The sequence below is a fragment of the Leptonychotes weddellii genome, chromosome 3, assembly GCF_054177405.1.
Source record: "Leptonychotes weddellii isolate Sample4059 chromosome 3, ASM5417740v2, whole genome shotgun sequence".
Taxonomy (NCBI): Eukaryota; Metazoa; Chordata; class Mammalia; order Carnivora; family Phocidae; genus Leptonychotes; species Leptonychotes weddellii.
Window position 1 is genome coordinate 93,792,481 of NC_138371.1, and position 22,245 is coordinate 93,814,725.

Sequence of the window (22,245 nt, forward strand, 5' to 3'; positions counted from 1 at the left end):
AAAAAAAAAAAAAGAAAAGGCCCCCAGGGTTCAGTAGGAAGGAAGAAGGGCTGGACCCCAGGGTGGGTTGGTGGGAGGAAGCATAGCTCGGTGGATGGCATTCGGACAGCATGGCATGTGGGCACAGGCCTGTCCGTTGTCACAGTCCTGCGGGAGGCCAGGGGGGTGGATGGTCATCAAGAGGGTGCAGAGAAAGGATAGTCTCCTCCTGGGCTTAACCCCACTTCCTCCATACTCCTCTCCTTCTGGGTCTCAGGCACAGCTAGTAGCCTGGGAGTCATCCTGGCCCCCTCTCTCTCCAGAATAATCCCCACATCCAATCAGTTACCAAGGAGCAGGGAACCACCTCCAGGAAATGTCTTAGGCCCTCCTCCTCTCTCCACTCACTAGTCCTATATCTTAGTCCAGGCTGCCCTCATCTGGCCTAGGTTACTGTAGTCGCCTCCCAGCCGGTCCCTGGACTTCGGTCTTGTCCCCTCAAACTTGTCCTCCACGCCTCAGGCAGAGAGAACCACCTAGCCTGTAAATCAGACTGTCTTTGTCCATCCTCCAAAGCCTCCAGTGGCTCCCTATTGCTCTCAGGGTGAAGTCCAAATGCCTCAGTGTGACTTCTAAGCTCCTCCATGATCAGGTCCTTGTTAGCCTTTCCAGAGCCGTGGGAGATTTAGGATCAAGACCACAGAGTAAGGTGCACAGGACCTACAGGGCTCTAGATCTGAGAAGGCAAGAAGAATCCCCACGTTTTGGACCTGGGGGCAAAGTGGGTCTCTGACTTGGGAAAGAGGCCATGGTTCCATTATCAAAGCTTTAAACTTACGCAATGTGTCAAAGCAGGGGATATCCTAACTACGACGGGCTCCATGTTCTGCTCCCGGGCACCCAGGCCTTCTTCCTGAGTCATTAAGTAAGGCCCTTCTCTACCTGGGTGAATGCTGCAAAGGGGCGGCAACAATCAGCAAATTAATTAGGGCCTGTTTGTGTCTCTGTTGTAAAGGCCGACCACCGGCTCGTTCAGTGAGGCCCGCGATACCACGGACTGTCCTTTTGGTGAAATGTTCGCCGAAGCTGTGTCCGAACTAGGCAGGGAAGACTGAAAGCTTCCGGCCCAGATGTGCAGGGGGGCCCATCTACAATAAAGGGGGGAGGTCTTATCCTCACAAAGGACAGTGGCTGCATGAACGTGACCCCGCCTGTTGATTCAGAATAGGAGCCCATATTCACATTCACAGCGATGCCCCGGTCTTATCTGTCATCCCTGCGCGTTGTTGTGCTGTGGACCCAGTGGGCAGAGGGCAGTCAGTTGCGCTGAGTCCCTGAGACTAGCTCTGCTCCTGGCGGCAGTCAAGCTGCCTGGGGTCTGTTGCGCATTAACTGGTCCCAGGGAACGGTGAGGAGAGGGAAGGAGATGCTCCTGCCTTCTGGATTCTCCTCTTTGGGGGTTGACAGACTAATGGAGCAGTGAAGCTAGGCATTAAATTATCAGAGATGGGAGGGCAAGAGGAAGAGAAGGGAAAAAGATTTCCTGCTGGCCCGCTTATATTTGGGATACCCTATAATTTATAATCTAAAGTGGACACTTTTGAGCATAAAAGGCACTTTTAATAATGATGCTGGAGTCATAGGTGGAACTTGGGACTGTCCCAGGTAAATTGGGGTGTATGGACTCCCTCCAGTTTATATGAGGGAATCTCACTAATTCCTAAAACAGCCCTATAACTGGATCTTGTTATCTGCTTGTGACTGGTCAGTGGCTCTGAGACAGGACTGCTCAAAGTCACAAAGCTGGAGCTGGCCTTTGACCTCAGATTGGTCTGATTCCAGATTTGCTGGTCTTCCTTCCCCTCAGCCTAAAATCTGCCTGTTCGGAGAAGAGGTTGGTTGAGGGTGGGGGAGGAGAATGGTTGGGCTGGGAGGTCAGGGAGCTTCATGCACGTGGTGGGCTGGAACGATCAGGAAGGTTTTTCTCGGGAGGTTGCATGCAGAGCAAGCTTGGGGGCCAGTTCCAGGTCTGGGCTCCTTAGAGCCACAGGAAATCCTGAGGCTTTGATCTTCCCAGGCCGGCGGGATCAAGTTGGCAGATCCACGCCCCTAATCCGGTGGTGCTCCGAGCTCACAAGAGATGCCCAGGTGCGTGCCTGCATGACTCTGCACATGAGGTCACGACACAGGAGAGTGAGGCCAGCGCAAGCCACACAGGTGCCACCTGCTTGAAACCTGTGCATATGGATGCCCATGACTTCACAGACGTAAGCAGCCCGAAGCAGGAATACACTCAGATGTCAATGCGCGTGTGCACGCAAACACACAGTGTGTCCCATACACAGACCCAGTCACCTTTACCCCTGCCTCTCGCACCGTGTGTGCACGCAGGCTTTTGGCTGAGACTTTCAACAGTAACCATGCACCTCACCCCCATGTCACCCCCAGCCTCTCTCCTGGGAACCCCTGCCCCCCTCACTAAGGGTGGCAGCCTAGGGCCCCAGCCTTTATGCAAATGCCAAACCACAGTTCACTCCATCTTTTCTCTCCCCTCTAATTGACTGTTTTCCCTCCTTGCTGGGACTGCGGGAGCCCTGGGTCGGCATTCAGGAGGGATCTCCCCCCACTGCCCGGCCCCTCCAACCCAGGCTCCCGGCGCTTTTAATCTAGTTACTTTTCCATCAACACACTGGGAGAAAGACACAAAAGGGGCATAATCGTATCCGTGGCTGTTGATGTTCAATTAACCACATAACCTTTAGGCTCTCTCTCTTTCTGTCTCTTTCTCCCCCTCCCGGCACCCCACCCCCTATTTCAAGACAGCTGACCCTCTGAGCCTGACTCTGGCTCATGGGCCCTCAAACACCTCACACCAGAACCCTGCGCTTCTGGCGCCTGGGGGGAGGTGCCCCAACTCTTAGGGGAGATAAGCCACCAACCCCAAAGGCAGCCGCACACCCCATCTGGCCGCTGCCTTGCCCTCGGCCCGGCCGGCCCCTGCCGTTCACCTGTCACCCCTCCGGCCCGCTCCAGGCCTGGAGCGAGGGGTGCCTCTGGGAGCGAGCACCCTGCAAAACTCCGCTCTCGGGGCCCTTGTCTGGGGCCAGCAGCTGTCATTTGCCGGGCGTTCCGCTTTCTCCACTGTACCATGCTAATTTTTCGAGGGACAATTTTTCGACAATGAGTCCTCCAGCCCGAACAGAAACCCTTTATGGGGCCGGCCCCAGGGAGGCCGCGGCGCTGCCAAGGCAAACAAAGGCTCATTGCTGCTGCGGAACATGCCTGCGCCTTTCAGACCAGTTCGCAGAGCGCGCCGCCTCCAGCCCGCGCCGAGGTAGCACCTGGTCCGCCGCCTCCTGGCGCCTAATCAAGATATCAATCACCGCGCCCGAGCAGGGGGGCGCGCTGCGCGGAAGGCTCCAGAAGCCGGCATGTGCAGGTAGCCGGGCGGCCAGGCGGCCAGGGCTGCTTGGCAGGGAGCGCGGGGGTCTGGGGGGGGGGGGGGATGAAAAAAAACCAAGCCCCAAAGCTGAAGCACTTAATTAGGCTGATATCATCCCGCACAAATGTTCCTCCAAGAGGAAGGGTTCTGGGCACCAAAATTATTTTGTGATTAAAAGTGAAAACGAAGGAGAAATTATTCCGCCTTCTGAAGAGCTTGGAGGGGTTGGGAGAGGCGGCAGGAGGCTCTGGGGTAGGGGGTGAGCCCAGGGTGGCTGGACCCAGCCAAGCTCCCCACCCGCCGCCCACCATCGGTTTTCACACTCGGCCTTTGCGCGCTGCCCAGGACCTGTACAGATTTAAAGCAGCGGCAGGAAATGTCCGGATCCCGTCAAAGAGGTCGAGGAAAATGAGCTCAAAGAGGTGGCATCTTGTCCAAAGTCCTACGGCGGGTCGGTGGCGCGTGGGGAGTGGCATGAGACCTATCCCGCCAAAGGGTCTTGCTGACAGTCACCCTCTGTCCTCTGACTGTGGCTCAGGATGGGGGCTAGCATCCCAGCTCCAGAGAGGAGGACCCTAGGGGTGGGGCTTGTCTCAGGCCACGCCTCCTGAGTGAAGGCCTCGACCAATCCCGGGCCCCGAAGATCACGCAGTCCTGCTAGCCATGTCCAGCACCTCACACAGGCAAGGCAGAGACCCACGACTTCTATGGGGGGCATGTCCTAGAGGACACCTGGGCAGGCCTGGATCAGGTCCTGGTGCAGCCACGTTACCGCTGTGTGACCTCGAATGAACAGCTTAACCTCCTGCGCTTGATGTCCTCACTCCTCACTGTAACATGGGACAATGGTAGTCCCTCCCTCCTCTTGGTGCTCTTTAAGGATGGACTGAGCTTCTCGGGCACGTCAGGCTCAGGCCAGGGCTGGCCACGGGAGTGCTCGGAAAACTCCGTGTGTAGGGCTGCACCAGCCAGCAGGCTTTGGCAGTGTTACACTGAGATCCTTCTGCAAAGCTGGTAAAGAGCTGTGCCCAAACTTCTCCAGTGCCCTGTTCTCCCCTAGCCATGTTGGTCCTTCCGCATGTTCCGCAGCAGCAATGAGCCTTTGTTTGCCACCCCCGACCTTGCCAGGATACAGCACTAAAGGCGCCCAACAGGGGCGCTCGACCTGATCCAGCGCTAGGGGGATGTCCTTCCTGATTGGGTGATGCCCATGGGGTACTGGTGTTAAATATTTTGAGTATTACCCCTGATTATACATCTAATAAAAGATTTCACTGTCGACAAAGATCTATGTAAATTACCTTGAGGCTGAATCTAGGCAATGTCCTATTCAATTAACCAATCATTCATTCATGACTTCAATCACTCACTTGGAGAGCTATTTACTACCGATTCATTGAAGCATTGATTTCTTTTTTTTTTTTAATTTTATTTATTTGACAGAGAGAGACAGGCAGAGAGGGAACACAAGCAGGGGGAGTGGGAGAGGGAGAAGCAGGCTTCCCGCAGAGCAGAGAGCCCGATGCGGGGCTCGATCCCAGGACCCCGGGATCATGACCTGAGCCGAAGGCAGACGCTTAACGACTGAGCCACCCAGGCGCCCCTGAAGCATTGATTTCTGTACGTATTCCCTCATAGGCTCAGTTGTTAATTATGCTACTACAATCACTCCACCTACATACGCAAATTCCCTTTCACAGGCCCGAGCACACCGGGCAGGCCTAGGGGGCCCTCTTGTGAGGAGCCTGTGGTTGGCTCTGGGGGATCAAGTATGTGCACCTTCTCTAAACCAAGAACAAACAGGTTACTGCTGGGAGAGAAGTTCCGGGTGTTCAAGGAGAGGGGTCAGGTGTCTTCATGAGGAGGGGGCCTCTGAGCTGAACTTTGAAGACTGGACACGACTGTGACACGAGGGTCAGGGGGCTCTTGGTAGCTTTTGAGCAGGGTGGTGGAGCTGGTTAGTTGTGCATTTTAGACAGTTATCTGTCAGTGCCATGAAAGATGAATCCAAGAAGCCAGGAGCTGGGTGAAAGGACTACTTCTAGAACTCTGGGCTTTGGACAGAGGACAAACCTGAATCCTAACGTGACTCCCTACTTAGCCAGCTGGGGGGACTCAGACAAGTTCTTGAGCTTCTCAGAGTGTTGGGCCCCCTCAGCTATAGAATGGGGACAACAAGCCTATGTCATCCAGTTGCTGTGACAATTCCATGAATACTCAAACTCTGCACCGAGAGCAGGGCACACGGTAGGTACCTCGTCATCCAGTATGTGCTCTGCGAAGGGCAGGAAATGGAAATAGGGACCAGAGAACAGAGGACGAAAGCAAGAGACACTTTGGGGTTGAATCGGCAGATTGGATGCCGGGAATTGAAAAGCAGACTCGTGATGGGGAGGAGGGGAATGGCCTTCTCTGAAACAAGGACACTGGAGGACGGACAGGTCTGTACAGTGTGTTAGCTTGCTGTGACAAATTGCTCCAGAACAATCAACACTGAATGCTGCTCACAGTTCCTGTGGGTTGGGAATTTGGGAGTATCTTAGCTTGAGGTCTCTCAGGGGGTTATATCAAGATGGTGGCTGGGGCTAGGGTCACCGGAAAGCTCGAGAGGCTGGAGGATTGGCTCCCGGGCGGCTCACTCACACAGCTGACAAGGCAGTGCTGGGTCTCGGTGAGAGAGGCCTCAGTTCCTCAGGAGGGGAGGACTTTCTCCACACACCCCAGCCAGGTCATCTGGCCCCCATTTCCACTTCCTGAGCTGTCCAATCCCCCCTGGGCAGTCGGCCTCCACGTCTCTCTCCCAAGCACTTAGCCAATGGAGGGGCCTATGTACAGCCAGCCGGAAAGCATGGATTTTGTATCTCAGTCTGGCTGGGAGCCTCATTTAAAGACATCGAGGCTGATACCAGCTTCACGGGATCTTTAGAAGTCAGTGCTGGGAAGAGTGTGGCCAGCTTTAGTATGAAAGTGGAACAGCGTCAGGAAGGGTCAGAATCAGGCCTGCTCTGGAGACCCCGACAGGAGGAGTCGGGGTCTTTCTCTTCAAACAAGCCCATAACTGTACCTGATGTTCACTTGCAAATTCCTGTGAGAAAGAATTTGATTGGTCCAGCGTGGGCCAGGTGCTTTCTCCAAGACCAATGAGCTATGGCCGGAGGAACACTGACTGCAGCCCTCCCCCCAGCCCGGGGGTGCTTGTGTGTGTTGCCCATATGCATGTGTGCACACCTGCCCGTGTTTGTGTGTGTGGGTGTGTGTGTGTGTGAACTCCCCAAGAAGTCACAATGAGCTAGACTCTCATCCCCAAAAGTATCACCTAGAGCAGGGGTACCCTTTGTCTACGAAGGGCCAGATGGGGAATATTTTAGTCTTTGGGGTCCGTGTGATCTCTGTTGGGATGACTCACCTCTCCTGTTGCAGTGCGAAAGCAGCTATAAGCAGGAGACATACCAAAAAGAATGAGTGAGACTATGTCCCAATAAAACTTCCTTTCCAAAACAGGCAGCGGGCCAGATTCGGCCTGTGAGCCCTAGTTTAGCAATCCCTGAATTGAGTGCTAAAATTGCTCCATGTTTGTTTTTAAATTTTCATTTCCTGTTTGTGCTGGAAGTGGAGACGCATCCGCGGCCCCCACTCCCCCGGCCCCACTCCCGCGTCCGGAGGCAGGTTATGTGGCGAGCAGACAGCTCAGGAGGTTGCCTTCCCCAGGGTAGCCCCGGCTGCACAGAGCCACCTCATCGGAACTCATGGCCGTGCCAGGACAGCCAGCAACGGGGTGCTTGGTTGGAGACAGAGGCTTGGTCGTTTTGGCCCAGAGCCCCCCAACTTGTTGGCTCAAGGCTTTGAGGGCCCTGGATCACAGTTCAACCTCCCCTCTGTCCAGTCCTGTTGTTCTGATCACATATGCATTCCTTGGAGGAAAATTTGGCAAAAAAACCACCTTAAACTTGTAATGTCACATGAGTGTGGTATGAGGAATAGCTGCTCTGAGGGGCCGGAGGAGGAAGAAGTCTCTGCAGGCTGAGGCAGTCAAGTGTGGCTTCCCGGAAGAGGTGGGAATGGGGCTGCCCTCAGAGGATTCCTTAATGAGTGAATTTGCTGAATGTTGCGGTGGGCAGGTGCTGAGCGGGGTGCCGGGTTGGGGCGTGGCAGCGGGTGGGCAGTGTGCCGGGTGGGGTGTCCATATGGGCAGAGACCGTGGTGGGGACAAGGGCTCACCTAAAGGAAGGGGCTCTTCGGCTCTCAGAAGGGAGGGAGGGCTGGTGCTCGCGCAGGACACCGAGGGCTTCATGCCAGAAGGGGCCTGCTGATGGCTTTGCCCACTCTGGAACGCCCTGCCTTTCTTCATGCCTGAGAGCCCTCTGTCCTTGAGTCTCCAGTTCTGACTGCATTTCTGGGCTTCCGGTTTTGTGTCACTGTGATGGTGTGGGAGAAGAACACAGGAAAACAAGTCCCAGCTCCCCTCCCCCTACATCATTCTTGGTCCTTCAGTCACAGACTGAAGGCGCCGGGGCCTCGCCAGGGGACCCAGCTGTGGCCATGCTCCCAGAGGGGTCACAGTTCAGGGAGAGACACACCTGCATACTTCCCAGGGTTGCAGTCGGAGGGGTCATGGCTGAGACGCAGACCAGGAGCCTGGGAAGGAGAGCCTACAAGAAGGCTCCAGGGAGCAGGGAGTGATGTGGAAGCATGCGTGGGATGCCGGGAGGCAGATGGGGGAAGACCGGCTAGATGTGGGCCCTGACAAGGAATGTGGAGGGCTTCTGGGTGGCAGTCTGAGTGAGGGCTCTCAAGGGGGCGTGACACATGAGGCCAGAAGTGTAGGTGAGTGCCGTGTGAAGGCGCCCCAGTTGTGTTCCTTAATAAGGCCTGGAGTGCCCCGCGTGTCGTAGCGTCAGCTGGGGTCCTCCCCGGGGTCCATATGGAGCCACCATGGAGGTGTTAGATGCCAGTCGGTGGCCAAGCCAGTTTGGCCTCCCTCACCTCTGTGGGTGTTGGTCTCTGAGCCCTGTAGCCTGGGGCGCTCTGAGCACTGCCTTCCAGTCACAGGGACAGGGACAGTTTGCCCTTGCCCCAAATCCTCTAGGCTCAGACCCTCCTGAAGCCCTGGGACATCTGCTTCCAAGATGGTCATACCCATTGTGTGTCCATTTAATCACATATCAGCTCCAATGGTACAGCCTGTGAGGGGGAAGGGGGGGGTTGGGGACATTTGGCAATAATCAATCACTCACCAGAGAGTTACTAAGTGTAGATATGTGACAGGCCATGAATTCCATGGTGAGCAAGAACAGACACAGGGACCAAAAAGGCTCACATGTGGGAGAACCCTTGACTGTGATACTTCTCTTCCCGAAAATTACCCTAAGGTGAGAGTCATCGCTGGGCAGGGATGTCAGGAAGCCCTAGCATGTGCTGGGGGTGCCAGCCAAGTGGGGGCATCCCCTTCCAAATGAGAAAAAATAAGTTTAAAAATGAATTTAATACTTCAAACGAGGCATAATGCATCAGGGGAAAGCCAGAACTTTGCCAGATGTCCGGAGCCTTATTTTACTGCTCGTATTTAATAGTGCATCTTGCTCGGGGGACGGCCAGGGAGAATGCACCAAATGTTGCCAGGGGCTTGGGGGTCTCTCAAGTCTTAATGTGCCCCGAGGAGGATCACGAAGATATAGCTACAAGAGTTGTTGTGGAGAATTGTGTACATTAGGGAAAAATTAGAAACAACCCCAATGCCCAACAATAAGGGGTGGGTTCCCTAAATCAGGGCATGTGGCTTGGCTGTGCTCTGGGTGTTGTTAGAAAGCGTGAGGAGTTTTTAATGGCTTTGAGACATGGTAGCCTGTAGAGCTTTGCCAGCTCGGCAGGTATCAACAGGGCTCAATAGAATCACTTTTTTTTTTTTTTTTTTTAGTATAAAGGCATAGAAAAGCCTGAAAGGAAGCATTCCAGAATGGAAGAAGTACCCATCTGTAGCTAGTGGAATTGAAATTATAGGTGATGTTTATTTCATATTATTTTATTTTTGCTGTTAATATGTTTTCCAACTTTTCCATAATGAATATGTATGACTTTGGTAATCAATTAAAAACTTTAGTGGTTCGTGGAAAACACTGGCCCAGCCTTTGCTGAGCTCCCCAGGGCTGTGTTGGGAGCAGGTGGAGTGGCTCAGGTGGGGCACTGGCCTCTAGGAACTCCCAGCTTGGAGGGGCCTCCAGCCTTGGCTATAGAACTGCCCAGAACCCTTTCTCTGAGCAGCCCTTGGGGTGAGAGCTCCCATCGAATGGGTGCGATTCCAAGAGATGAGGTGCCCTGCACAGAAACTGCCCGGATTGGTTGTGAAGACAAACCCACGGGGCTCCAGCCCCCACTGGCAGGTTTCAACACGTGCTTCCCGCCTGTTGACCTGTTCAGGGAAACTCCGGGCGCCGTGCTGGGCCCACCCACAGCCTGGGTCCCCCCCACACGCACCCCTGCTGAGTGTGGCCTAATGCCCAGGCTGAGGTCCGGAGGATGAGGAGTCCCTCATGAGCAGGCGATGGCAGGCAAGCAGATGGCCTGCCCAAAACCTCAAGGCTGGGTGAGGAGAGCTGAGAGCACCAGCCGCCCATTCTCTGCTGGTCACCAACCCTATCTGTCCTTGAAGCCTCGGAGTGTCTTGGAGAAGTGATGTTGACACCGCCATATTTAGTGTCTACTGAGGCCCAGATGCCATCCTGGGGGCCCTGAATGGGGAGTGTGACAGAATGCAGACCAGTACGTGAAAGAAGGCATTTACAGATGCCGGGGGAGCCTAGGCCCCTGGGAATTAGGGTAAGCTTCCCAGAAGAGGTGACATTTAGAGCTTAAAGGACTCTTGAGACAGTCAAAGCTTCCAGAATTGGTAAGAAGGCAACAATGATGAAATTGTCGGTACTCTGTCTGAAGAATAAAGGTAAGAATTGGGAGGTAGTGGGACTAGGGTAGACTCTTCCAGAATACTACCTGTGTTTGGGACTTCCTGCCCTGCTCCTTGGGCCCCTTAGGACCTAACCCTCGCCCTGGGCCTCCCAGACGAGAGGGCCCTGGCTGGCCTGCTCATGTGTATCTGTCAGGGAAGGGACAGGAGCCCCAAATAGACTCCTTGTCCCCATGTCTGCCCTAGCTTCTGTCTGAAGTCCCTGGTGCGGGAAAATAGCAGAAGAAAGGGGCTACATTTAATTCATGTTAAAAGAATATTTATTGCAATCTGCTGTATGCCCACTGTTGTTGTAGGAAGTGGGTAGAGTTCAGGGGCTAATTTAATCACAGAAACTTTGGAAGATAGTGTAAAATTGTGTGTCCTCTGGGGATGGGTTATCTATGTGTGTCGGAGGTCAGTGTCTGATATCTGTTGTGAATGGCAGGGAGGGCTTCCTGAAGGAGCGGGTTTGAAGATTGGGATGACTGGGAAAGGCAGGGGGAGGCATGGCAAGGCAGGCAGGGAGGTGGATGCTGTATGTGAGGCCAGGAGGCTGATGGCAGCAAGATGGGAACAGGCCATAGGTGCTCTGGGAAGGGCAAGGGCTTTGGGGTCAGGCAGCTCTGCCCATTATCAGCTCTGTGACCTTGGGCAAGTTTCCAAGCATCTCTGAGCTACAGTTCACTCAACTGCCAAATGAGTCTGGCAACCCGGACATGTGTGGCTCCTAGCAGAGCCCTCCCCCCGCCCCCATGGGAACTTTGGGCTGAGGAGTCTGGAATTGGACTCCAAGACCCGTAAGGAAGCAGTGAGTGGTGCCCTGAAATCAGTGCTCACAGGGAGATGGATGAGTGACGAGTGTTGGTTGCTGTGTGCATCAGAGGGCAGAACTTCCTAACACCTCCGACGCCATCATTCAGACAAGTCCGTGCACACTGGCCATGGCCTCCCCTTCCTTCCTCCCCCCTTCCCTCCTGGTTCAGAGGGACCCTCCACAGGGACAGGTTTGGAACCCCCAGTCCCTCTGTCACTCATTGTACTGTCGGGATGCTGCTCTCAGCCTGAAGAGACCCCCAAGGTGCCTCTTTCCTAGCAGAGGTTACTCCATTCAGACCACAAAGTGGGTCAGGATAATCTCTTCTCTTGTGGTTCCTCTTATGTAGGTATATTCCAGTTGGCACCTTGCTTTTTGATTTCCAGCTTATAAAACATTGTCTGGCTTTCCTTATCTGTAAAATAAAGATAGTAATACTTGTTTCAGTTATAGGGGTCCAAACATGGGTTTCCAGCAGTTTGTCATCCAGTGGGTGCCCTGGGGACACTTTGTGCCTGTGTGGATATGGGGTTAGAAGCTGAGAGGGGAGGTGGGACCCCAGTAACTGGCCTCTGGAGGGGAAGGAGGTAAAGAATGAGATGTGGGGGGACTTGGTGTTTCAGGGAAAACGGGGCTGTTCGGCAGAGCTCAGATGGGCCTGGGCCTGGCTGGATGAAGGGTAAGGAAGGTTCCATTCAACAATTACATTTTAGAGCCAATGGGAATGCTTGGATCATTCGTCCAACCCTTCCAGAAATCCAGTGCCCACAGAGGGCAGGGGGCTGGCCTAAGGCCACAGGGGAAGATGCAGAGAATGGGGTCTGGACCGTGGTGGCTGGAATTAGACTGTCCTCTGGTGGCTTCCTAATGGTGGTACTAAAAGGCTGTAGACTTGTCTGTGTGGTCAGAAATGAGACTCTGGATGGGGAGGAGCCTGGGAGTCCCCACACCGGGAAGTCCACACTGGCTGTGGAGAACTAGGTTTGCAGCTTTAGAAGAGCCCCCTTCCCCTCTTACCTCCCAGGTAGGTGTTAAGGTCCTCCCCGAAGTAGAGGGTGTCTTCAGAGCACCGAGTCCATCCTGTTGCTGGGAAGCCAGCCCCCCAGACCTGTGCCCGGTGTTGAGCTGCCACCTCCTCCTTCCCTGCCTTCCCTATGAGGGAGCCATATTAGATGTGGATGCACCAGCCCCACTCATGCCTTCAGATGACTACAGTCCGGCTGACATCTGGACTGGAGTCTCATGAAAGGCTCTGAGCCAGAGCAGCCTAGCTTAGCCACTCCCGAATTCCCGTCCCTCAGAAACCACGTGACGTAATAAGTGCTTATTGTTGTTTTAGCTACCAAGTTTGGTGGGACTTTGTTACGCAATAACAGAGGCAATGTTAGGCGAGCACAATGGCTGAGTGAACAGAGAGAGGGGGTGGTCCAGGCGAGGCCAGAGAGGGGGCAGGCTGTGGCCAGGCAGGCCCTTGTGAGCCAGGGGAGGAGGATGGGCTCAAACTTCAAGCCCTGGGGAGCTCTGGGGGGTGTCAGGCAGAGGTGTGGCACAGTGCAGTTTCACGAAAGGCACTCTGGGATGTGTGGGATGGACTGGGATCTGGGTAGGCACAAGGGGGCAGGCAGAGACCGTAATCAGGAGGCTCCTGTGGCACCCAGGTGGGAGACCTGGAGCCCTAACGGGATGGCAGTACAGGTAGAGACAAGAGGGTCCGAGAGAAATCTAGGGGTGAAGGAAGGTGACAGGGCTTGGTAACTTGGATGTGGGGAGTCAGTGCTGATCCCTCAACTACCGCTTGGGGCAGCAGAGTAGCCAGGGGACACCACTGAGCAAGCCTGGAAGCCAAGTGGTGAGGCACATCTCAGGGGATGACGACAAGTTCAGGGGTCTGAAGGAGGGCCACTGAGGGTCATTGAGTGGACAGGTGGTGTGCAGGTCTGGAGCCGAGGAATGAGGACAGAGCTGGCTTATGGCCTTGAGGTGCTCGGCATCAAGGGTGGGAGAGTGTGCCCCATAACAGGCACAGACCAGAGAAAAGAGGGAGGCTGAGGGGTTGGGTGTTGAGGGGCCTAGGGAAAGCCTGAGCACCGGAGGCCTCATGGAACCAGGGGAGGGGTCTCCAGTGGGTGGGGGTGGGAGTGCCATGTTGGAGGTCACTGAGGGGATGGGTAAATGAGGATTACAAAGTGCCCAATAGGCCTAGCAACCAGAGGGTCAGAGGGGGCCTTGGCCAGAGCCATTTTGATGGATTGGATGTGGGAACAGCAAGAAATCAGACCAAGTGGTTTGAGAAGTGAGTGGAAGGTGAGGAAGTGGATACCTGGGGTGCAGCTACTCGGTCATGAAGGGAGGAGAGAGACAGGGCAGGAAGTTTCCATTCTCATCGCATGGACCTCTCAGAGGGCTGCTTGAGTGTCCTCACAACATGGCAGTTGGCTTGCCCCAGAGGGAGCGATCTTGTCTGAAGGCATTCGCACATGCTGCTCTCTTTCCCTGGAGTGAACTTTCTGTGCTCTCCTGACATCACCCAGCTAATTCCTGTTTATCCTTCAGGTCTCTGTTGAAATGACATCTCAGGGAGACTCCCTAAGTGCCATAGTAGTTGAATCCTCCTGTGTTATGCTTCCCCATTATACCTCTTCTCATTCTAGGAATGTGCATGTGGATATACTGCCTACTAGACTACGAGACTCTGCTTTGTCAGTTGCTATATCCCCAACCCAAAACTGTGCTTGATGGACAGCATGAATAAATGAAGGCAAAGGCTGAGCTGGCTGTGGAGAACTAGGTTTGCAGCTTGCCTCCCAGCTCCTCAGGATTAAGCACTGTCCTTGCATTCATTAGAGGGCAGGGGAAGGGTCTCTAAAAAGACAGCCCCACCGTCCCTCCCTGCCAGATGTGACTTTAAGCTCACAACACTTTAGCGGGAATTTGTTCTGCACAGAGCTCTAGTCTCAGGAGTATCCAATCCAGCCCTTCTTGTTATCTAGAAGGCGCAGAGACATAGCAACAGGAACAGGATTGCACTGCAAGTGAGGCCTGGAACCTGGTTCTCCTTGGCTATCCTATGGACATTTGGACAGGCAAGGACAGGCAAGTGCTATCTGCTGGGCACGGGGGCTGGGGAGCTGTGAGCTGGGGAGACCAGCCTCAGCTTGGCGAATGACTGGGAGGGGAGACAGCAAATCATCATGAGAGAGGTGAGCATGTGGCCCTCCTGTAGAGATCCCTTTATACTTCACTCTTATCTTCACCCCCAGCCAATGCTCCCTTCTATACATGAGCGTTTGAGTGTCCACAGCCATGGACATTTGCCCACGATGATCTTCAAGTGGGTCCGCAAGCGTGGGCAAGATGTGCCTTGGATGGTGGACTCACTTCCTCTGAATCCTCCTGACCTCGCAGGCCTAGCCCAGAGCAGGTGCTGTGGGATCATTGAGTGAAGGCATGCATGGATTATTATAGATGGAGAAAGGGAGACATTCTCAGACTGACATTTACAGGTGGCTGAGCAAGTGGCTACCACATCCCTGTGCAAATGACTCTGTACTATAAATGACAAAGCCTCCTCCTCGCATCATGACATGGGCAGCAATTCAGAAGGTCACTTGGCCGGCCATATTCTCTCAATTCAAGGGTCAGTCACACTGCTTACTAGAACAATTTCAGGTGTAGCTAGTCCATAATTAAGTGAGTAAGATCATGAGTGCATGGCAATTGCACCAGGAGGGCATCGAAATCAGGGCCTGTTCAGTCCAGGGAGAATGGCCTTGGTGGGGCTCTGATAATAAGGCATGGCCCCCTCAAAGCCCAGGCCTAACAGCAGATGACAGGCCACTGAGGGGCCCCTGTTCAAGAGAAAACTCCTCAACCAAGCAATAGCAGGAGACCTGTAAACAGTCAATAGGATCTGCCATAAGGACTTCCATTTGGCCACCACAGAGAAGAGAGACAGAAGATGGTGGGACAGGCAGAGCATAGGCAGAGAAACCTCCAGCCTCTCTGGACCCCATCCTTCCAGAGCAACCACTAAAAATGCTATACAAAAAATATACTCAAAACCACTACAGATAAGTCAAAATGGAATTCTAAAAATGTTCAAGTGACCTACAGGAAGGGAGGAAAAAGAAAACAGAAAAATTAAAAAAAAAAAAAGAGTACAAACAGAAAACAAAAAATAAAATGGCAGACTTAAGCCCTAATATCAACAATTACATTAAATCTAAAAGATCTAAATATACCAATTAACAGACAGAGATGGGCAGAGTTGATTATAAAACATAACCCACCCGTATGTTGCCTAGAAGAAATCCCCTTCAAATATAGTGATATAAGTAAGTCAAAAGTGAAAGGATGAAAAGGATGAATCATGAAAGCATTAATCAAAGGAAAGCAGAAGTGGCTATTTTAATATCAAAGTAGGCTTTAGAGCAAAGAAAGTTCTTGGAGACAAAGAGGGACATTATGTAACGATAAAAGAGTCAATCCATCAAGAAGACATAGCAAACCTAAATGCGGATGCACAAAACAACAGAGCTGCAAAACACGTGAAGTGAAAAATGATAGAACTGAAAGGAGAAGTAGATAAATCTACAAATGCCATTGGCGAGTCCAATACTCCTCTCTTAACTGATCACTAGACAACAAATCAGCAAGGATACAGAATAACTCAACACCATCAATCAGCAGGATCCAACTGATTGAACACTCCACCCAACAACAGCAGAATACTCGCTCAAATGCCCATGGAGCATCTATCGATACAGATCATATCCTGGACCATAAAAAAAAAAAAAAAAAAAACCTCAATAAATTTAAAAGAATTCAAATCCTACAAAGTGTTTTCTCTGACCCCAGTGGAATCAAACTAGAAATCAAAAAATAATCCATGAGTCAAAGGGGAAGTTTTAAAAAAATCCTAAAAAAAAAAAAAAAGGTCAGGGGGTGGTGGTGGTGGGTGGCTCAGTCGGTAGAGCATGCGACTCTTGATCTTGGGGTTGTGAGTTCAAGTCCCATGTTGGGTGTAGAGGTTACTTAAAAAGAATAAAAGATCTTTTTTAAAAAGGTGGGGGAAGTGTCAATGGGGGACTAAAAGTTCTGGCTCCCCTCTGACACCACCCAGCAAGGTAATGGGGCTCCACATCATGGCCTGAGTGGAAATCCAGGTTCCTACATGGTTTTCCTGGCAGGAGTATGGTGGGGTCATTCTCTCCCCCTGTGGCATTTGACCAGAGCAGGGTGGTTACTGACTAAAAGTGTTCTGTCTTAATAAACCCTCAAATACATGGTCAAATGATTCTCAGCAGGGGTGCCAAGACCATTCAATGGGGAATAAATGGTCTTCAACAAATGGTGTTGGGAAAGTTGGATATCCAGATATAAAAGAGTGAAGTTGGAATCTTATACCATACATATAAACGAACTTCAAATGGATAGCAAAGACCTAAGGGTAAGAACTAAAACTATAAAACTCTTATAGGAAAACATAGGGGGAAATTTTCATGACATTGGATTTACCAGTGGTTTCTCAGATATGACGCCGAAAGCATCAGCAACAAAAGAGTAAATAGATAAATTGGAATTCATTGAAATGAAACACTTCTGGGCCTCAAAGGGCACAACCAACAGAGTGATAAAGGCAGCCCACAGAATGGGAGAAGATATTTACAGATCATATATCTGATGAGGAGTTAATATCCAGAATACATAAAGAATTCCTACAACTCAACAATAACAACGAGCAACCTGATTTAAAAATGGGACAAGAATTTGAACAGACATATTTCCAAAGAAGATAGACAAATGGCCAATAAAGACAAGCTCAACATCACTCTTCACCAGGGAAATGCAAATCAAAACCACAATGAGATACCATCTCACAACTATTAGGACAACTGCTATTAAAAAACAACAACAATAGCACTGGAGATGATGTAGAGAAATTGGAACCTGTGCTTTGCTAGAGGGAATGTAAAATGGTGCAGCTGCTATGTGACGTCATGTCTGCTCCAAAAATTAAAAGTAGAATTGCCATATGATCCGGCAATTTCACTTCTGGTTATATACATAAAAGAACTGGAAGCAGGGTCTTGAAGAGATATTTGTACACTTGTGTTCACAGCAGCATTACTTACAACAGCCAAAACATGGAAACATCCTGAGTGTCCGCTGTTGATGTAGAGATCAAATGTCTCTACATAGATAGATATACATACAACGGGATAGTATTCAGCCTTAAAGAAGGAGGACATTCTAGCACATGCTACGATGTGGATGAACCTCGAGGACAATGTGCTAAGCGAAATAAACCAGTCATCACAAGACAAATACCGTGGGATTCCATTTATGTGAGGTACCTAAAGTAGTCAAATTCGGAGAGACAGAACACGGAATGGTAGTTGCCAGGGCTGAGGGCAGCAGGAATGAGGAGCTGTTTAATAGGGACAGAGTTCCAGTTTTGCAAGATGAAAAGAGCTCGGGAGGAGGATGGTGGTGGTGCTTGCACAACACTGTGAATGTGCTTGAGGCCACCCAACTGTAAACATGGTTAAGGTGCTATATTTTTGGTTATGTATATTTCACCATAGTTCCAAAAAAAAAAAAAAAAGTTTTCTGTCTTGCTAGGCTGCCCCTTTCCTGGTCTTGTGGTTAGAGTGAGCAGGCTTTGGTTGGGACAATTTTTTGTTTGTTTGTGTCCATTGGGGTTTCTGGGTTGTTGACTCTTTTGGTCCAAAGCTGGTATATATGAAGCAAAAGAAAAAAAGGCACTTGGCCAATTCACCACTCTGTGGTTCCTCGGGTCCCAAGTTCCCCCAGCCAGCTGACCTTCTTCTCTCCATTCTTCGGAGTCCTCTTATGTTAGTTATATATGTGATGTTCAAGGCTTTTAGTTGTACTCAGAGGGTAGAATAGAAAGAAAGAACATCTACTCCATCTTTCCAGAAATGGGAGTCTTGGTCTGCTGTATTTGTGTTAGATCCCCAAGTAATGCTGACACTCACCAAGAACAGACTACTGAATTGGTACCTGAGTCCCAAGTTCCCAAGGGCAAGGACTGGGTCTTCCTTGTTTATGGTGAACCTCTGAGCTGAGCACCATTGATCCTGGTCAGTCCTCACGGAAGGCGCCAAACCTTGTTGTGTCTTCCACATAGACCCTGCCCATCCTCAGTGACGCATGTCTTCAGTGATTCACTGGCCCACTCCTTTGGCCATTCATTCTCTGAGCTTTCTCTTGTTTTCCTCAAGCAAGAGTTCAGACTCTCCCCTGAGGCCTCTGGAAGGTTCTTGAAAGTTCCTGAAAGGTCAAGTGCACAGCAGCGATGCCCCTTTTTCCTCCTTCACAAAAAGCCAGCCTCCCCAGGCCCTAGGCTGATTCAGTTCAGTCTTGCTCCTTTCTTCTGGGTCCTCTTGGGGCCTGTTCACACTCCCACATTTCCTGATAGATACATGATGCATCTAGCAGGTGGAAAGCACAACACGGCTCTAGGTTCAGTCCTTGAGGAAGCTCTGGGGAGGGAAGTGGGTCTTCTGTGTTCCAGGCCAGCAGTGAGTGGTTCCTCTGAGTCCTCCCAGTTTTTCAGAGATAGGACTGATTGGCGCTAATTCACAGAGGAGGAATGGAAGCTCAGGGAAGTTAAGTAATCTGCCTAAGGTCACATAGCTCATGAGTGGCAGGGCCAGGACCAGGACCAGGAGCCAGGTAGCCTGACTTTGGAGCCCAAGCGCTTCTGTCCTTGTCTTGGGGACCCAAAACCTCACCAAGAGTCTGAATGTCAGACCATTATCTGCCCCCAAGGAGCATGCACAGAGCCAGACCTGACCTAAGTCCTCTTAACTGTAACCGCCATGGTGCCCAGTTCAGGCAACAGGTAGGTACCACGTGACTTGAAATACCAGGAAGAAGAGCAAGAAGGCAGCTGACATCAGATTTTCTGGGGGGCTTACGGGTTTGAAACGCCCAGTTGGGTTCAGAGTTAGAACCACCCTTTCTTCTACAAAGCAGTGAAAAATGGTTTTGTCTGGCTCTTGGATACCATTGCTGAGAAATGATGGTAGCAGATAACGTCCATTCAGCAAACCTCCTGTCTCTGCTGCCTGGCTGGCTTTGGATGTGGCCCAAGAACTGGTGTGCTGTTGGTCTCTGGTCCCAGCCCCAGCCAGTCCTGGCTGCCCTGGGTGAGGTTTTCAGCTGGGCCTGACTCTTGGGACCTGATTTAATACATACCGAGCTGTGTGGGTCTTCTGCGATAAAATAAAAACATTCCCTGGATTTCAGGAACAGTCATCATCCTAGAACTACTAGCAACAAGGACGGTGGCAGCTTCAGCCCACCTTCACTGTGGCCTACCCCGTCCCAGGCCACTTGGCTGTCAGCAGGCTGGGTCTGGGAGGTAAGCACTGTTACCACCCCGCCCATTTTACAGATGGCAAAAGTAGAGGCAAAGAGCGACTTCAGAGTGACCCTGTTTTTGTGAAGTACTTCCCGAAAACTTAGGTCCTTCTCTTAGTGTGAACTGTACCCGGGAGAGTAGCCAGCACAGAGCTAGTCATAGCTAGGTACTCAACACCAATACTGGTTGAATGAATGAAGGAGGAATTTCTCGTTTCTTCATCATGAGGAGCTTCTATCTTTGATGCCATTTATTTCAATTTCCCACTCAGTGTAGGAACCCCTTCTGTAACCTTCCTGATGGATGGTCATCCACCTTGAATACCCCCAGGGATGGGGAGTTTACTCCCTCCAGGGACAGCTCTTCTCATCTTTGGACAGCTACAAATCAGAAGAGGCCTGCTCCTTCTCGAAGTTTTCTCATTTGGGGATTTGGGGGAGGCTGACCTGGGTGTCGGGGTCTCAGACCCAGCCACAGGGGAATAACTGAAGGAAGGGTTGCATCTGCTCAGTCTGGGGAAGAGAAGTCGGTAGCGAGGTGAGGGGAGGCCTCAGTTCTTTTCAGGTCACTGCAGATACAAAAGAAGAAATAGCCAGAGCAGCAAATAATTCCCGTGGTGCTGGGCACTGAGTGAAAAGCTTTCCTTGTGTCATCTCACTTGGACCCATAACAATCTTCTGCAGTGACTCTTATTATCCCCGCTTTACAGATAAGGGAACTGAGGCACAGGAAGGGTAAATCACGTGGGCCATCTATCTCAGCTGGTAAGGGGAGCGGCTGGTATGCAAACCCCAGTGGGTCTGATCTGAGCCCGCCCTCCCACCCCCGACAGGCATGTGGGACCGGACAGCGCTGGGCACCCGGAATCTGGTTGACAGGTAGAAGCTGCGGGAAGACAGGCAAGTGTCTGGGTAACTGAAGCACTTTCCAGAAGTCAGAAACGTTGGGCCGATGGAATTAGCTGCCTCGTAAGGTGGTGGGCACCAAGGTGGCGGAATGGTCCAGGAGGATCCACATCACGAAAAAAGTCCTTGGACCATGTTTATCTAGTTGAATCCAATTAAAAACCGATCGCTAGGACAGGCTTTGAAAGAAAAAAAGGGAAAGTAAGGAAGGAGTGGTGTTTGCAGTGTATCTCTGAAGCTAGAAACTTCTTCTCTGGCATCTGCATCTGAGTGTCTCCCCAAATACTAGGACTCCTGAAAAACCAGGGTCCTTGGGGGCTGGTCTTAAAAAGGGGAGAAAGGGTTGATGGAAGGCCTGGGTTTCCTCAAGCAAAAGACCCATTCCCTCAAATGCCCATCTATATGGTAAGACGAGCCTCAGAGAAAGCCAGGCACTTGCCCAGGGCCGCACAGCTGATACACAGCTCAGCTGGGGGACCTGGGAGGGATAGCTCCGTGGTTGGAGGGGGCGGGGAGCTTGCCCTCATTCAAGCTGGGAAGCCTCAGAGGAGGTGCTGAGCTCAGTAGTGGTATCCCCTCTCCCTCCGGGTCACCAGGGACTGGCTCTGGACCCTGGAATCGTGTGGTGAGAACATGTTGGCCCCCAGTTTCTTTCCTGCTGGTGCATATTAGGCTCAGGGCTGGTTGAGAGCCGGTGCCTGGCTGGGAGTGGGGGGTTGGGCACGTGTCTGGTCCACTGCCACCCTTGAGAGACCAAGCCGAGGTCCAGGCGGCGCCTGGTCTCATCCTGGAGGCAGTTCTGTGGTTGGTAGATGCCTCTCTGTCAGGCCAGGGCTCTGGGCCTTTTTCCACCCGGCCTTCTTTCAGCTCTTCCTGCACTTTCGGAGAGTAATCAGATTATTCTATGCCGTGGCTCTGTCCCCTGCAGGCTGAAGACTGACCTGGCATCTGGATGGCAGGGAGGATGAGTCGTCTCCTGGGACAGGCCAATGGCAGGGCGGCCCGGGAGAGGGAGGCCGGAAGGGGGACAGGATCGAAGGGTGGTGGCGGCGTCAAGTACGGCCCAGCTCCTGTTCACTCGGGACCCGTCCATCCAGGAAACTCAGGCAGGGCGGGGTTGAGGCCCCATGGGTGTCATTTCATAGGCCAGGAGGCTGCGTCACTTGCCTGAGGTTGGGCTTCTGGTGAGTGACAGGCTGGGAACCAGACGCGGTCACAATGCTCCGAGGCCTGTGGTCTTATGGCCTCACCACAGTGCTCTCTTCCCATGGCAGGACACTGCCTGGAGCTTTGCCACTGGGCCCAGGGTGCCTGCTCGCTCCGCCTCACCGGCCCCCTGAGTGTCAGAGGTGGGCATGGGGTTCAAGCGGCCCCCTCCTTCCCAGAAGGGCTGTTCACCCTCCTCCATCTGCTCCTCCTAAATGGAGGCCTGTGCCCTCCCCAGACATCCCTTCTGTCACAGGGGAAGGGCCCATGGAGAGCACCTTATGTCTTGTTTGATGAACCAAAGAAGCTGCAGCCCAGAGAGGGCAAGTGGCTTGCCTGGGACCACAGAGCAAACTGGGGGCACAGCCTGTCTGGAACTTGGGCATCCTGACTCCCAGGCACACACCTGGGACCCGGGCGTCCACACTTCCCTTCTGAAGATGATACCTTGTCACATAAATGTCAGACGGAGCAGGCACAACCATGACCGGCCCTGTCCAGCTGTTTAAATATTCCAAGCATCTGTAAAACTGAACAGTTTAGTGGTGAAGGTGGTTATATGGCTCC

General features: G+C 52.2%; 1 long non-coding RNA gene across 1 annotated transcript in view; it reads right to left on the reverse strand.

The window, feature by feature from the left end:
• Nucleotides 1-17,502: 17,502 nt before the first annotated feature.
• LOC145720579 (uncharacterized) overlaps nt 17,503-22,245 on the reverse strand; it is a 5,287-nt gene continuing 544 nt past the window's right edge. The window contains exon 2 of the long non-coding RNA XR_014143652.1: nt 17,503-20,651. This is a non-coding gene — a long non-coding RNA (uncharacterized LOC145720579). The remainder of the gene's footprint in view (nt 20,652-22,245) is intronic.